This window comes from Bos javanicus, chromosome 4 (assembly GCF_032452875.1).
Source record: "Bos javanicus breed banteng chromosome 4, ARS-OSU_banteng_1.0, whole genome shotgun sequence".
Lineage (NCBI taxonomy): Eukaryota > Metazoa > Chordata > Mammalia > Artiodactyla > Bovidae > Bos > Bos javanicus.
The window spans coordinates 61,036,805-61,053,355 of record NC_083871.1 but is presented as its reverse complement, the minus strand read 5'-3'; the positions used below and the strand labels follow the sequence as shown (position 1 = coordinate 61,053,355).

Below are 16,551 nucleotides of genomic sequence, written 5' to 3'. Positions count from 1 at the left end.
TCTCCGGTAAAAGAATCTAAGCAGTACAAAAACAAAGAAGAACCTCTTCCAATACCAAAACAAACAAAAAACAACCCCTCTCACACAAAAAACTCCCCCCAAAAAATAGAACCATAGGGATCTTAGAACCAATATGTCCTCTATGCACTACCTTAAAACATAGACACACACACACTCACACACACGCACACACAGGTAAAAAAAACCAAATGGAAACACTGAGTGGAAATGTGTTTTCTCCCACTAAAGCGACACATTTGGCAAACTTCTTTAAAGAACATATATTTGGTAAATACAATGCAAATATTTCATGACAAAAACAGTGTGCATTAAACTTACTACATGTTGTGGGGGGAAAGAGGAGGGGGGAGAGCATTTGTCTTGGACAAAATTCGAGAATGGAGGGGGAATGTTGCCCCCACGGGGTGAAGTGGATGCAAAGTGGGCCCCAGGGAGACCAGTGGTCTGGGGGACACCTGATCATTTAAGAAAAACTGAAGGCAGGGGCCATGGGAATGGTTGTGTCTTCTGGGCAGGGGTCTCACCTTGGGATAATTTTGCCCACCCCCCACCCCACGGACCATTCAGTAATGTCAGGCCACCGCAGGTGGAGGTGGGGCATGCTCCTGGCATCCGGTGGGCAGAGCCTGGGAGGCTGCAACACACCCACAGGGCAGAGGACAGCCCCAAGACAAAGGATTATCCCAAATGTCAATAGCACTGAGGCTGAGGAACCCCTGCACCCATTCTTGGCTGCACTTCCCATGGCTGCGTCTGAAGACTACTGCCAATAGATTTAAAAAAAAAAAACACTGTAATGTCTAAAAATAAAATCATTTTTATACTTCAAGGAACAAACAGAGGGATCATTTTTTTTTTTCGTGACTCTCTCAGTGCTTGAACATTTCCAAAGGCTGGAAGAGCAACCCTGCCTTCTATACATAGCTCCCAGGCTCTTGGATCCTCTCTGAGCTGGGCCGCGCCAGCCCTCTCTGGGCTAGATGCTGCTGCTGCAAAAGATAAGACCTTAATTTATAAAAGGATGCTATTCCTGGCAGGTAATGGCCAGAAATTTCCAGGAAAATCATCCTTTCTTATCTCCAGCCTCCCTCCCTCTCCATCATGCAACCCCTAGCGTTTGATCCCTAATTTACCCCCTACTCATTTCAATTTTCCTGGACCCCAATTCTGGGCTCAAAAGCCCAGCAAGCTTTTTCGCCTTTTCTTTCTCTTTGCCCCAACTCCTCTGACTCTGAATGCAAAGACAGGCTGGAAAATGAATTTTCTAACAAGCAATTTTTTTAAAGGCAAAAGGTCCATGTGCCATTAAGAATCCAGAGTCCGGCCGGCCTATTACCTCCGATAAATCACCTCCTCCCAATTTTCTTCTAACAAATGAGGGCTGTGAGGGCTGCCGGGCTATAGCAGAAATTTGTTTAATGACAGTCTCTGGAAAATTAGCCACTGAGCAATGGTGAGGGAGGCCTCTCCCTTCTAGCCCCACCCCTGTGGCCTCTTTTCCACCCTAAACTCAACAGCCACATGGAGGACCAAATATGTGAAGAAGGCTCAGGGCCTGAGGAATCAATCTGGATTTCCCGTGCATTCTGCTTCTTCCGATATCCTTGCAAGTCCCCTTCATCTTCATTCCTCCATCCCCGGAGTCCAGTGCAATACTGGCTCAGCTACACCTGCAGGGTAGTATTTTTACCTTCCTGCTCTCCTTTTCCTGACCCAGTTACATAAGGAATATCCCGGCTGCCCAAGGCAAGGAAGTGGAGGGAGGGAACTCGGAATTCGTGACCGACCAAGACTCCGTCCTCATTTCTGCTCTGCTGTGTAAGCCTCGGTACAGTTCCCTGTTGTCAGGACGATGGCAGACTGTCCCACGGGAGGACGGGGCTAAGACTAAGGCCTGTCCCTTTGTTTTACAGAAGCACTAGGCTTGGGCCTGGAGTGACTGGCTCAAGATCACGCATTTTTTTAGTGGCGAGATTAGGGCCCACGTCTCCTGGGACTCCTGCTTTTGAAGAGCACAATGGGCGATTTTTCCTCTTGTCTCACGTGTGGCAGGGTTAGGGTAAGTCTTTGCCTGGGCCCCCAGAGTCCCATGGGGGAAAGGACCCACTCCAACTAGCAGTAGAATTTCAGATCTTTGTCCTTTTAACTTTGGGCATCACTCAGTTGTTGTCGTCTAGTCGCCAAGTTGCATCTGACTCTGCGACCCCATGGACTGCAGCACGCCAGGCTTTCCTGTCCTTCACCATCTCTCAGAGTTTGCTCAGACTTGTGTCCATTGAATCGGTGATGCCATCCAACCATTTCATCCTCTGTCATTCCCTTCTCCTCCTGGGCTTCCCTGAGAATTGCACTTAAATCTCACATGATTAAACCTTCCCATCTCCTCCTTCTCTTCTTACTGTGAAGAAGGAGAGGATGGAGAGAAATCCAGTACTTGGCACTTGGCACCTTGTTCTTACTCTACAGAAGGTTGTATTCATGCATGGTTTCATTATGGAGGGGCAAGTAGGAAACATATGATCTGCCATTGGTAATTGGTACTATCATTTCACACAGTACTTTCTGAAGCCCAGAGCTTGTCCTTCAATGTTTCCAAACTATTATGTTCAAATTCCTATTTGACTCAAAATTTATAGCTTTCTATATAACTAATGCCATGGAATCCCATAATTCATTGTGTTTTCTACCTTTTAAATTAATTTTGACCTAATTCCACACATATTGGGGAGGAAGAAACTTATTTTGAAGCAAACAGTAAGCAATTATTCCTGAAAAAATTGGTGACTATGCAGTTTTCTGCTGCTGTCGTTGTTTAGTCACTAAGTTGTATCCTATTCCTTTGTGACCCCATGGGCTGTAGCCTGCCTGGCTCCTCTGTCCATGGGAATTCCCAGGTGAGAATACTGGAGTGGGTTGCCATTCCCTTCTTCAGGGAATCTTCCCGACCCAGGGATCGAACTGGTGTCTCCTGCATTGGCAGGCAGATTCTTTACCACTGAGCCACCTAGGTGCTCAAATACCCAGTCTTTTAGTCTGAAAAATTATAATAACAGCAATACTGCCCCTTAGAGAGCACTAACCACATACTAGGCACAGTTCTAAATGTTTTATATGGTTTAATTCATTTAATAGTTTTCAACAACCCTAGGAGGTAGATCCTATTATGATCCTTGTTTTAGAGATGAGGAAACTGAGCAACTTGCTTAGGACCACACAGATAATGAGTGGCAAGATAGGGATTTGAATCCAGACTATTTGGCTCCAGACTCCTTAACCACCAGCCTACCCTGCCTCAAGAGATGCTCTCCGGCAACAAGCTTAATAGCCAAGGAAAAATACAAAGAATATATTACAAATTTGTAGACAACTGGCAAATTCAAGATTCTTTGCTTAACCTAGAGTTCCCTCAGACTTGTTGGACTATGAAAACTTCTTCCTTTTATACCTGCTTACAAAATCTCGAACACATATTTCATGGGATGTAATTTAGAATCTGCTGCTCAGCAACAATCCCACACACAGGAATCCTTATTTAAATTAGTGCTAGTAAAGTTGCAGAGCCTTCCTAGGCTAATTCTCACACTAACAGCAAGCAGGGAGCTATAATAACCTTCTCTTGAGAGAAGTCATTATTAACTGTCCACTGTATGGCTTTATCACATCTCTTGCTGCTGAAGAGTCGTGCAGATATCCTAATTAACCAACTGATTTCACCATTTTTGGCAGAGTATTTAGAAAAGTGTAAAAGCTTGCACTATTTTCTATCAAACCAAAAAATGAGGGGACCAGGACTTGGGAATGGACCAAGGAGTGATTGAGACATTTCATGTGTCTGTGTTCCCCTTTTCTTTCTCAATTCCCCTTCCCAAAATGGAAATTGCTGCTCTCGTTTTCCCTTTGAGTGGATTTTCATTTCCAATTTAAAGAATCTGATAACTCCTGCTAGATACGACTGGTGAAGAGCACATCAATGCCCTCGCCGTCTGTGGCAAACTACACCCATGTCCCAGCCAATGGGAGAGAATAAAGACTACAGGCCATTCCTTGGACTATGGCTCCAAGTCTCACATCTGGGGCAGTGGCTGCTGTTGTTTTTTTAAAAATCAATTTCCATCTTCACTTGTGAGAAGGACCCACAACTAGTAAGATTTACTCAGACATTTCAAATCACCAGCTGTAAATGCTAATAGACAAGAGTAATCTGGGAGTTTCCAGGTGGTTTCTGAGCTCTAAGAAGGATGAACTCTGATCTATGGGCACATTGCATGGATATACGTCAGGTAGGAATGTATCCTATTCCTTTGTGACCCCATGGTCTGTAGCCTGCCAGGCTCCTCTGTCCATGGGATTCTCCAGGCAAGAATATTGGAGTGGGTTGCCATTCCCTCCTCCAAGACATCCTCCCCACCCAGGGATCAAGCCCGTGTGTCCTGCATCTCCTGCACTGGCAGGCGGATTCTTCACCACTGTGCCACTTGGGAAGCCCACAAGGTGGAGAGATCACAGGCTGTTACACAGGGCAAGACGGGCTTATGTGACCTATGGTAAACACTTAAGGAAGTTTCTTTATAAATATTGGTCATTTTTATGGAAACATATTATCTAACTCTAAGAAGTACATATTATATATTATTACATGTATTTTGAACAGTTCTTAATGAAGATCTAGTTAATGTGTAAGCAACCAAAGAAGGCACAGATCAATGATAGCTTCTTGAGGTCCATAATTTTAGAAAATACCTTAATTGGGTTCTAACATTCTTTTCCATAGGACAGTGCTTGCCCTCCCTTCCTCTTTTACAGAGCAAATTTACCTTAGTAAACTAGATTAAGAGCAGCAAGGTGATAAAGTAAACTTATACCCTGATCATTTATAAATGTTGACACAATCCTATTTTAAAGCTGCAGAGAGTAGTATACAGATCAGATTTATTTCTGAAAACATAAGGACATTTATAAGAACAAGTCACATTTCAGGCTACAGCTGCCTTTCCTTGCTCCCAGGAGCAGAACACCCAAACACAATACTGGACACCAAGCAGTAAACACACAGTGAATGGACGAAGCCTGCATTTATAAGCACCCTGTCATCCCCCAGTGCAGCTGGGTGTACCGCTTCTCTTTTACCTGCAGTCTACTACATCTTATCGATGATGGGGATTACACAAAGCTCAAAGCTGGAAGAGCAGATTTGGAAGCTTACAGTACACAGCTAGACAAAACTACCCATTGTGGTATCACATCCAGTTCTACTTTTGGGAGACCGTACCAAACCATTTTATTTATTTATTTTTTTGCAAAATACATGCCTGTTCTTTCCATCCAATGAGTACAACTCTAGAAATCAAATTTGAAGGAACTAGTCCATACTAGAGTATGAATGATTGCTAGAGGCCCACAGGCTATTTACATATTTAAAGGAATTGGTTACTTCTTAGGACTGTCATTTCAGCTACTGTAATAGTAGCTCAAGGGGGAGAGATTTGGGGGTTCAAATTCAGAAAATAGGTGATTGGTCTCTCAATTCTTCTGGGAAACCAGACTTAAATTCAACCGGAATAAATCATATCAAATTCTGATTATTCAGAAATCCAAACTTCATCTCTTCATGCTTTATCATTTTCTTTGGGTATTGGTAAGTCCCTGATAATCTTAAAAGGCAAATGAGGGAAAGAATATTCAGAAGTTTCATTTTTTGCCACTTGTTAACCAAGAAGATAAGCTCCTTGGTTCAAGTGAGGCTTTAAGATTAACTCCGGCATTCATAAATGTATCTTTCCTCTGCCCCAGAAAACAGAAAGCTGACTGTCTCTTGCCACCCGCACTTCTATCCAAGAATAGGATTATTTTAAGACATTCTGAATCTCCTCCTACCTTCTACCCTGCAAACTCCAGGGCTTTGACAGTAATGCTTACCCTCTCCATCCAATCAATAGGACTTTAAGCAAATCATTCAGTGTAACCAGTCAAAAGGAACGATCTGTATAAATCAGGTGCATAAGGCAAGTCCAACAGCATTAGTGATACATAAACAGCATTCTATACTTGAAAAGTTGAGTCTTTGATAAAAGCGATGTGTTTTGCCATCTTTTTAAAAAACCCTGATCCAGGAAGCAGTGACGAGAAAAGCAGCAGGGTAGTGACACCCTGCAACCAAAAGATAATATCGACATCTATTTCAGGCCCTGCTTGGTTCCCACTACCTGGTTAATAACACTTGCCTCCAGAGTCAGCCAACCATCCTCCATGTCTATTCCAAGTCCTCGCCATAAATACCAACTATGGTCTAAAAATGCAATCAATCATCCCACCCATTGGGCCAATTGGAATCAGACCACCAGGGAATCAGATGACCCTTACTGAAGAGCTTTTTCCTACTAGACTGAATGTGAAAGAGAGCTTTTCTGAATGGCAAGAATGTACCAAAGTGTGCATTCTATACATCTGACACATATAGAGCTGCTCAGCATGTGTGTGAACTTGTGTGCCTGTACAAATGTGGACAAAGGACTAGAAGCACAGGAGTGACAGACAGTAATGGCCGCATAGCCACACCAGCCACTGAAAACCAGCACTCATGGGATGTCTTCTCTGGCTAGCTATTGAGTTAAACAATGCACCTGCCCTAGTAACGATGTTCTCAACTTCACATTATCAAGAAACGATAATTGAGAGAGTTTAAGAGCTTTACTCAAGGTCACATGGCTAGTAAGTAGCAAAATGAGAATCAAACAAAAGATGCATAGCACATCAAAGCCTGTACACCCTATAGCTGCCTTTGAGGACTGACCTCAGTGTGGGCAGTTGCAGACTGGGCTGTAGACTCACTTCCAATGTCAAAAGCCAGCCATATTGCTGAGCTTTGCCTTCCCCTGCAATATGAATGGGAGAGTAGGTGATGCCATCTCCTCTTAACCCCTAGGATCACTTCTGGTGAACCTCCTGCCTCCCAAATCAGTTTTCTGAAAGAGGGTAAATACATTTCAAAGTGTTAGAAAATTCCTCACTCCAGGTTGGAGTTAAAATTATCACGTAACTATTCCTTACTGGGCAAATATACAACGACTCTCAGCATCACTTTTTAAACCTTTACTAAGCACACCACCCTTATGGCAGAAAGTGAAGAGGAACTAAAAAGCCTCTTGATGAAAGTGAAAGTGGAGAGTGAAAAAGTTGGCTTAAAGCTCAACATTCAGAAAACAAAGATCATGGCATCCAGTCCCACCATTTCATGGGAAATAGATGGGGAAACAGTGGAAACAGTGTCAGACTTTATTTTGGGGGGCTCCAAAATCACTGCAGATGGTGACTGCAGCCATGAAATTAAAAGACGCTTACTCCTTGGAAGGAAAGTTATGACCAACCTGGATAGCATATTTAAAAGCAGAGACATTACTTTGCCAACAAAGGTCCGTCTAGTCAAGGCTATGGTTTTTCCTGTGGTCATGTATGGATGTGAGAGTTGGACTGTGAAGAAGGCTGAGTGCCGAAGAATTGATGCTTTTGAACTGTGGTGTTGGAGAAGACTCTTGAGAGTCCCTTGGACTGCAAGGAGATCCAACCAGTCCATTGTGAAGGAGATCAGCCCTGGGATTTCTTTGGAGGGAATGATGCTAAAGCTGAAACTCCAGTACTTTGGCCACCTCATGCGAAGAGTTGACTTATTGGAAAAGACTCTGATGCTGGGAGGGACTGGGGGCAGGAGGAGAAGGGGATGACGGAGGATGAGAAGGCTGGATGGCATGACTGACTCAATGGGCGTGAATCTGAGTGAACTCTGGGAGTTGATGATGGACAGGGAGGCCTGGCGTGCTGCGATTCATGGGGTCGCAAAGAGTTGGACACGACTGAGTGACTGAACTGAACTGAAGCATCTTAAAGTCCTCCAGCTGCAGGCTCAGTGTGGTCCAGCTCTAAATGGGTTGCCACCCAGTCACCATTTGTTGAATGGATGAATAATGAATGGTTCAACCAGCTGATGAATTTAAAAGAGGGTATGACTTAAAATCACTATAGCAGAACAATATAAAAGTAGCTGGCAAAGGTATATTGAAATGTTAAGTATTAAAATCTATGGTAGCCAAATCCATCTTACTGGTTTCCAAATGCACTTGAAACACACCACTGCTACATGAGTTGCCTGGATATGGGCCAGTGCTTATCTGGTCAATGATCAACTCCCAAAGTGTAAGTAAGGAGGTTCACCAGCTTTGCACACCCCTTTGGGAACAATTGAGAAAATGAATAGCCTGTTGCTCAATGAGATCCGAGTGGCCTAATGAAATAATACACCTCCACAAGGGCCTAAATGATGTTTGGGGATTCTGTTGCTCATTAGGTAGCATCGTGCTGTGAAAAGAACTGGTCAACCCACAGTGAAAAGTGGTAGGAAGCACATCTAGTCACTGAGCAGCCATGAGCTTACTCCCTCTCACTCTGTATCTCTTGCAATTGAACTAAGTACCATAGTATATGTGATTTCCCAGCTCATGGGCTAGCTGACATTGACCAGGGAGAAGCCATGGCCCCAGATGTGTCTAGAAATTGTAAGAGGGCTATTTGGGGCCCAAGGCAATTTTGTTAACAATATCAATAGCAGGTCAATGTCATGAAATTCAAAAACTATATTTTGCTTCCAAATTCAGTGAATTTTATTCCACATGCCTATACTTGGCATATTTTAGGATGTGCCTTTTTAAGATGAAAAGAGTTAAAAGCCTACCTCCCTGCAATTCCCTCAAGTTAAAGCTATTTTAAATTTCCTAACCTTTGAAGGTTTGTTTCTCTTATGCTGTCATTAAAATTACTTATGCTTTTAATTTGCTGAGTTGCATTTAGCAGGAAGCCTCCCAAGCCACATGCCGAGCTTCGTTACTTCCTCCTGTGTTCCACAGCACTGTTCCCCATAAGAGTAAGCCCTAATTGAAATGTCCACTAAAACAGGGTAAAATCATCTTCTACAGAATATGCTCAGGTACATCACATTTTAATGCTGTGTTTTTAGACACATCTCACTGATTTTTTAAAATAAACTTTCACTGAGAAAAGTCCATCATCCAAATCACATCATATTTGTCATTTCTGCTGCTTTCCAATCAGGCAAGTGGCAAAAAAAACCAAGCTTGTTCTCCACGGTGGGAAGGGCATGCTTCCTTTCTTCTGCACAAGGAGGGCACACAGACAAATTCAGTGGACACTTTCAAACAGGCTCACCTGTGAGATGAGTGTATGGGCACTTTCAGTTTCTTTCTCTCTGCTTCCTTCTCCATAATATTATTAATCAGTGGAAAGGGTTAGAATGAAAATGAGTTTCTGGTTTTCCAAGAGCACTTGGTTCATTAACATCGATTTGATAGTTGATGCCTTTATTCTTAACATTGAGTTTGAATAATGTGGAATCTCTGGCCACCAACACTCTAGTGAGAATCATTTTACAGTGAGAAAGACAGATGTACGTTTGAAAAGAAAAATGCTTTCTTTAGAACAGGTAAGGCAGCTTTGGGGGATTCATCCCAAAGAGTCCATGTCCTAGGACTAGTACTAGCTGTGTGAGCTGTAAGAAGCACCATTTGAGATGGGCCTGTTAGTATGAACTCGTGACCTTAAATAAGACCTATTTATCTTCCTAAGGCCCCAGTTAATCACAACACTAATAAAGACTCTGTAGAGTTGTTGCAGGAGTAAATTATAAACACATGGACAGCACCTAATGGCACATCCAGCTCATAGCAGATCCTCCGCATATGTAACCTGAACACAAATCCAAAATGTGAGCTGGGACCTTGGGCACACATACAATAGCCTCCCTGAAAAAGGAGGATGCTATTACCTATTTTACAGAATTCATTTAATGACCATCTGTATGTATCAATTAGTAACTGGTCTAATATTATATGCTAGGAACTTTTGTGTGTTTGTGGCTCTCTTTAAAGATATGCATAAAAATCAGAAAGTTCTGTATGATATAAGGTATTATTTCAGGTAACCAGATACTAAACACAAAAAGCTGTACAGGCCCAGGTGGTAAACACATGCTGAGATGTAACATGACCTGCTCTTTAGAGGGTAAACCTTATTCATTCATTCATAAAACATTTTTGTGGGTAAGTTAAGAGGCAGGCAAGGCGTTATTTAGACCCAGTTTAATAAAACATGGTCCCTGTCCACACACAAGAGAGGGCTCCCATACAGTTCCTGGCTCAACATCCTTCATAGTCAGTATCAGTTTCCTTCTTTCCTTCCTCAAGGAGATCTCTGGTTAATGGGGAGACAAATGAACATCAGTTCAAGGATTGGGTAAAAAGTGCTTAAAGAGAGAAATGTGCCTAATACCCTTTTGTCACTTTCAGGTTCATGTATGGAAGGGGACGGGCTTCCCTGAGGGCCCGGTGGTAAAGAATCCTCCCGCAATGCAGGGGGAGATGCGGGTTTGATCCCTGGGTCAGGAAGATCCCCCTGGGGAGGGCATGTCAACTCACTCCAGTATACTTGCCTGGAGAATTCCATGGACAGAGGAGCCTGGCCGGCTACAGTCCATGGGGTGGCAAGGAGTCAGACACGACTGAAGCAACAGAGCATGCAGCACAACCCTGGTCTCAAAGAGTGTGTGGGCCTGAAAAGGACCTTTTATGCCACTCACTCTGCTTGAAGAAGACTTTACAAGTCCAGGTGGCAGGCTGGGAATGTCTGTACTCCAAGCTCGCTTAGATATAACTATTTACAATGTCACAGACTTTCCATAGTGAAAATTTTCTGGGAACAGACTGAAACTGTGATATTTGCAAGGACACTAATCTGCTTGGCTCAAGACACCCCAGATAGGAATGACTACTCACTTTCTTCCAGGAAGACCAGGTCACTTTCTCCTTTAAGAACAGGAAGGACTCTAAGTCTATGCTTTTCTCTTGGAACTTGGATGTGAGAGGATGAACTGTAGCTCCCACCAATCCTCTAAGGTGAGAAGTTAGTTGAAATCACAATTGTAGGAACAACAGTGACCCATGCTTGTCTATCCACACATACCTTGAAAGCTCCCTGGGAAATACTTCTGTGCTCCAGCAAGCTACACTGAGAGGTGCATGACCAATACAAGCCCTTGGAAGGAGACAGCTCCAGAATGAGGCAATAGATGAGGGTAACACTCACATGCGCTCAAGGGCTCCACCTCTGTGAGAATAAGGGCAATTCCATAGGAACCTTCCAGACACATGTACAACCTGGGGAGTTTGGAGTCTAACTACTAGGCAGGGAAGGCAGGGGCTGGAGAACAGAATGTAGGGAGGCAGGGGCAGCTGAGTCCCAGCCACACCAGAGGGCTCATGGTTTCAGGTCTGTGATTTTTACACTGTGTTCAAGAGAGATGGAGGGATTCACCTCAGAGAACCGGGGGTTAGGGTATTATTTAAGTGAAAATAGCTCTGCTTTTAAAAGTTTTCCCTTAGACATCTACCTCCTCCCCTCCTTCTTTATTTCTCTCTCTCTCTCTCTTTCTTTATTAGAAAAGTTTTGACTGTGGAAATGTTTGAAATTTGCTAATTCAGCTTTCCTGGTACATTCGTTACTGGAGAGAGCCCCATGGGAGTGAAGTCAAGCGTTGAGAACAGGTCTTACTCTTAGAGGATATTTGCAGCAACAGGAAGAGAAAGTAAGGTCTCATAGAGATTGGGACAATATGACAAGGAGCAAAGATGTAGAGAACTGGGGACAACTCAGGTGACTCAGAGGTTAAAGCTTCTGCCTCCAATGTAGGAGACCTGGGTTCGATCCCTGGGTTGTGAAGACCCTAGAGAAGGAAATGGCAACCCACTCCAGTATTCTTGCCTGGAGAATCCTATGGATGGAGGAGCCTGGTAGGCTATATAGTCCACTGGGTCGCAAAGAGTCGGACAAGACTGAGCGATTTCACTTTCACTTTCAGGTGACAAGTCATATTCCTGGCATCCTGTAAACCAGGTTTATTATATGCACATTTAAGTCAGCTCTTCACCACCCGGGGACAGCGGGATCAAAGACGATGAAATACTTTCCCAATTGGCTCGGGAGCCAGAGAGGTCTGAGGAGTGGACAACATCTGCCCTTGCTTTGGAAACTCTTCAGGAAGAGAAGGGCACGAGCTTTACAGCACTTGCACTATTTTCCACTCCCTAAACACACCTGTGAAGCCAAACCTGCTGGGAGTGCCTTCCAAGGGAAAAGAGAACCTTCAGGCATGGCTTGGTAAGGCTAAGAACTGTTTACTTTGGGGCATTATAAACGTTAATAACATTTGGGATTATTTCTGCTTTGGATGCAAGTAATTGAAATGATTGAAATGGAAATGAAAACATGTGCTTTTGATGATTAGGAGATGAAAAAAGAAACAATTAGCATGAAGGTTAATAATGGGCAAAACAATTTTTTTCCTTGACAATACAGATGCTCACAAGAGGAAATGTCCTTGAAAAACTTTTGGATTTTGTAATGCTCCACTGGTATCGCTAGAAAAAATACTTAAAATAGCCAAGGGCCAGAGAAATGCTAAAGGAAATTCACAGAAGTAGTTCAACTAAGGGTTAGAGACAAATACCCAGGCTGTCCCCAAGGTCTGAGCCTGAGGAAACTCACTCCTCATTTCCCATCACTTGAGTGAGATGCTGGGCATGGAGGGAAGTTTCAGTTCTTCCATCTTGGACATTAATTGTTTCTGCTCAACTAATAGACACCACCACAGTCTCCCTCACTGCAAGTTGTCTCTTGAGAGGTTATAAAGGTATTACCTTGTCTCTCCCAAAAAAGAATCTGATACCTAACTGGTCTGACTGCAAAGTTGGAAGGTACAACTCCACCATCTCCATTCTTACTTGGGGAGTCAGCCTACCTGCTATCTTGCTCAGAGTGCATTAAAGCACAAAAAGGAAGCCAACAATCCAGTGGTTTTATTAAGGCTGTCTATTCAGGTGAGGGGAGAAGGCAATGGCAACCCACTCCAGTACTTTTGCCTGGAAAAATCCCATGGGCGGAGGAGCCTGGTAGGCTGCAGTCCACGGGGTCGCTAAGAGTCAGACACGACTGAGCAACTTCACTTTCACTTTTCACTTTCATGCATTGGAGAAGGAAATGGCAACCCACTCCAGTGTTCTTGCCTGGAGAATCCCAGGGATGGGGGAGCCTGGTGGTCTGCCGTCTATAGGGTCGCACAGAGTCGGACACGACTGAAGCGACTTAGCAGCAGCAGCATTCAGGTGAGGGGATTCCCTAATAGCTCAGCTGGTAAAGACTCTGCCTGCAATGCAGGAGACCATGGTTCGATTCCTGAGTTGGGAAGATCCCCTGGAGAAGGGATAGGCTACCCACTCGAGTATTCTTGGGCTTCCCTTGTGCCTCAGCTGGTAAAGAATCTACCTGCAATGCAAGAGACCTGGGTTCGATTCCTGGGTTGGGAAAATCCCCTGGAGAAGGGAAAGGCTACCCAGTATTCTGAATACCCAGTATTCTGGCCGGGAGAATTCCATGGACTGTTAAGTCCATGGGGTCGCAAAGAGTTGGACACGACTGAGTGACTTGCACTTTCACTTTTTCATTCAGGTGGGAAATCCATTCTCCTAGCCCAAGGCCTCCTAGAATTTTCTCTCGACACTCAACACCTCAACAGCCTTATTCATTCACAGAAGCACATCACGTGAGGCTCTTGGCACCCTTAGAAGAAGGTGCACAATCAAGGGTGTGGAGACCAAGTTTCTAAGAAGCTGAGACTACGTAACTAGTCCAAAAAGCACACAAAGAGCTCAGCCACTCCAGTAAGGGAAGTGGTACCTGCTACATGAGAAAGCCAGAGACATTTGGTGTTGAACGTTAGTCTAATACTCACAGGCTATGTCATTTTGGAAAGAAGTAATTAACCTCTTTAAATCTCTGTTATTTTATCTGTACACCTGTCTTGCTGAGGTGGACGTTAGTGGTAACTTATATAGTCATTGCCCCCTTTTCCTTCCTAAGAGAAGCCTCATTTTATTCAGATATCCACCTATCCTCTGGGCAGTCCTTGAGCCTGAGTTAACGTTAACGCTAACCCAGTCACCCTGACTGCAGGTGCCAGTCTGATTGGTCTGAGCTCCTCCCCACGCTTTTTAACACTATTTGGTTTGGAACAGGTGTGTATTCAAATTCTAGCCAAGGAGACAAGCAGAGCTTTGGCTGGGTGCTTCCACAAATATTCTCACTCCTTCTGGTATCATATTCTTAAATGACCCATGTCTCATGGGATGTTGTGGTGTGCAATGTCCAGCACTAAAGCTGCCACACAGATACGGGCAGAACCCGGGGAATCGCAAAACTGGAGTCCAGGGAATCCAGAGCTGCAGCCACCCTGGACTGAGTCAGCTCTGAATTCAGTCTCCATTTCTAGCTTTCAATTATGTGAGCCAATACATTTTCTTCTTGTTAAAGATAATTAATAACCGCAAATTTTCTGTTACTTGAAAATTAAAATATATAAAATAATAAATACCTATAAGAATTTGGCAGAAGATAAATAAAAATGAGATGTCCTGTGCTTGGTGTAAGACTAAGTGCAGGGTTTGCATTTAAAACATGCTAGTTCTTTTTGCTGTAGTGTCTTTCCTGGCTGCACTGCCTTACCTAGATTAAGGGATTCTCCCAGAAGACTTATTTTGGTTTTATTCAAGCACAGGGACATCAGTGGCCTTATAAATGTTGAGAGGCTTTGTTTTGTTCACTACTGGTATCTAGGAATTGAGGGTGCTGAGGACAGGGAGAAAAATATTATGGATTGAATTGTGTTCCCCCCAAATATAAACCAAAATCCTGATGCCAGTACCTCAGAATGTGGCCCTATGTGGAAAGAGGGTCATTACAGACGTAATTAGGTAAGATGAGGTCACACAGAGTAGGGCGGACCCCTAGTTCAGTATAATTGGTTTTCTTGTGAGTAAGTAGCAACGTGAAGACACAGACACACAGGAAAATGTCATACGATGACGAGGGCAGAGATTGAGATCACGCAGCTGCAAGCCAGGGACTCCAAGGACACCATCGAACCACCAGAGGCTAGAAAGAGCAAAGGAAGGATTCCCGTACTGGTTCCAGGAGGAGCGTGGGCCTGCTGACACCTTGCTTTTGGACTTCCAGGGTCCAGAACTGTGAGACAGTCAATTTCCACTGTTTCAAGCCACCTTGTTTGTTGTGCTTTCTTATGGCAGTTCTAGGAAATGGATATAGTGCCTAATCAGAAACATGTAATAGAAAGAAACCAGGTGGAAAGCAAGCATTTAAAATCATCTCTTTTTTAAAAAGAACTTTAAAATGTTATCAGGTGTCCTCTCTCTACAGCAATGTGTGCCAGGTAGCTAAAACTCTAAAATGTTCTCCCTAAAAGCATCCCAGTGGCCCTTATTTAGAGATACAATCATTCCCTAAGTCTTTTCTTTAAAAATGGAATTAGATGCAGCAGTCAGATGTATAACTTAGATAAAAGCGCAGCTCCTACAGCTGAAGAAAGCTGGGGAGATTCAGACCTGCTGCCAACTCTTTATAATGACCCCTGAGTGACCCCAATAAAATCATCTGGGTTCCATAGCACTTAGGCTGAGAAACACTCTTCTAGGTCATGCAAATAATGGGTGCTTATGGCTATATTTAGAAGTACAATAGGAGTTCTGGTAAATGATTGCCGAGTAACTGACTTGCCATATTAAGAAATGCTCTCCTTCCTTTCTGTTAATATACTGACTGATGCTCAAGATGATGAAAAAAAGTGAAACTGTTAGTCGCTCAGTCATGTCCGACTCTTTGCAACTCCATGGACTGTAGCCCACCTGGCTTCTCTGTCCATGGAATTCTCACCAGGCAAGAATAAGGGAGTGGGTAGCCATTCCCCACTACAAGCTAATCGCCTAATTGCTGTTATGCCTCTGTGCTTTGGGCTTCCCCAGTAGCTCAGTGGTAAAGAATTCGCCTGCAATGCAGGAGACACAGGAGACACGGGTTCGATTTCTGGTCAGGAAGATTTCCTGGAGAAAGAAATGGCAACCCACTCCAGTATTCTTGCCTGGAAAATTCCATAGCCAGAGAAGTCTGGTGGGCTATAGTCCACAGGGTCGCAATGAGTCGGACACGACAGCACACACGTGGCACAGCTCTGTGCTTCTGCTTCTACCAGTTGTGGAGTGAGATTTTAGGGTCTGCCAATTACACTTGTTAGTGTTTCTGCCAGTTATGCTTGTTAGTGTAATTATGCAATTTGGTTGCATATTATATACACTGATGAAATGTGGGTGTGAAAAAAAATGCTCTCAGCTGCATGATTTAGAAGGCTAGGGGAAAAAGTGGCTAAAACAAAATCAACCTGCTGTAGGGTTAGGTGTGGGTGGGTCGACACAAAAGACTGGAATCTTCTGTACTTGGATTGGTTCCTAAGTGCCTTCGAGATCTCATTCTACTTTAAGAAAACTGAAACGAAATCATGGATGATGTCTTTTCAGCCTGGTTTCTCAAAGACTGGTCATTAAAATCTCTAATCAGCAACTCTAAGAA

General features: G+C 43.7%; 1 protein-coding gene and 1 long non-coding RNA gene across 7 annotated transcripts in view; both read right to left on the bottom strand.

Moving 5' to 3' along the window:
• ELMO1 (engulfment and cell motility 1) overlaps positions 1-16,551 on the bottom strand; it is a 584,006-nt gene that overhangs the window by 78,095 nt on the left and 489,360 nt on the right. The gene's annotated exons all lie outside the window — the stretch shown is intronic.
• The window catches only part of LOC133246134 (uncharacterized), a 61,675-nt gene continuing 45,251 nt past the window's right edge, over positions 128-16,551 (bottom strand). Inside the window, exon 2 of the long non-coding RNA XR_009735928.1 lies at positions 128-15,220. This is a non-coding gene — a long non-coding RNA (uncharacterized LOC133246134). The remainder of the gene's footprint in view (positions 15,221-16,551) is intronic.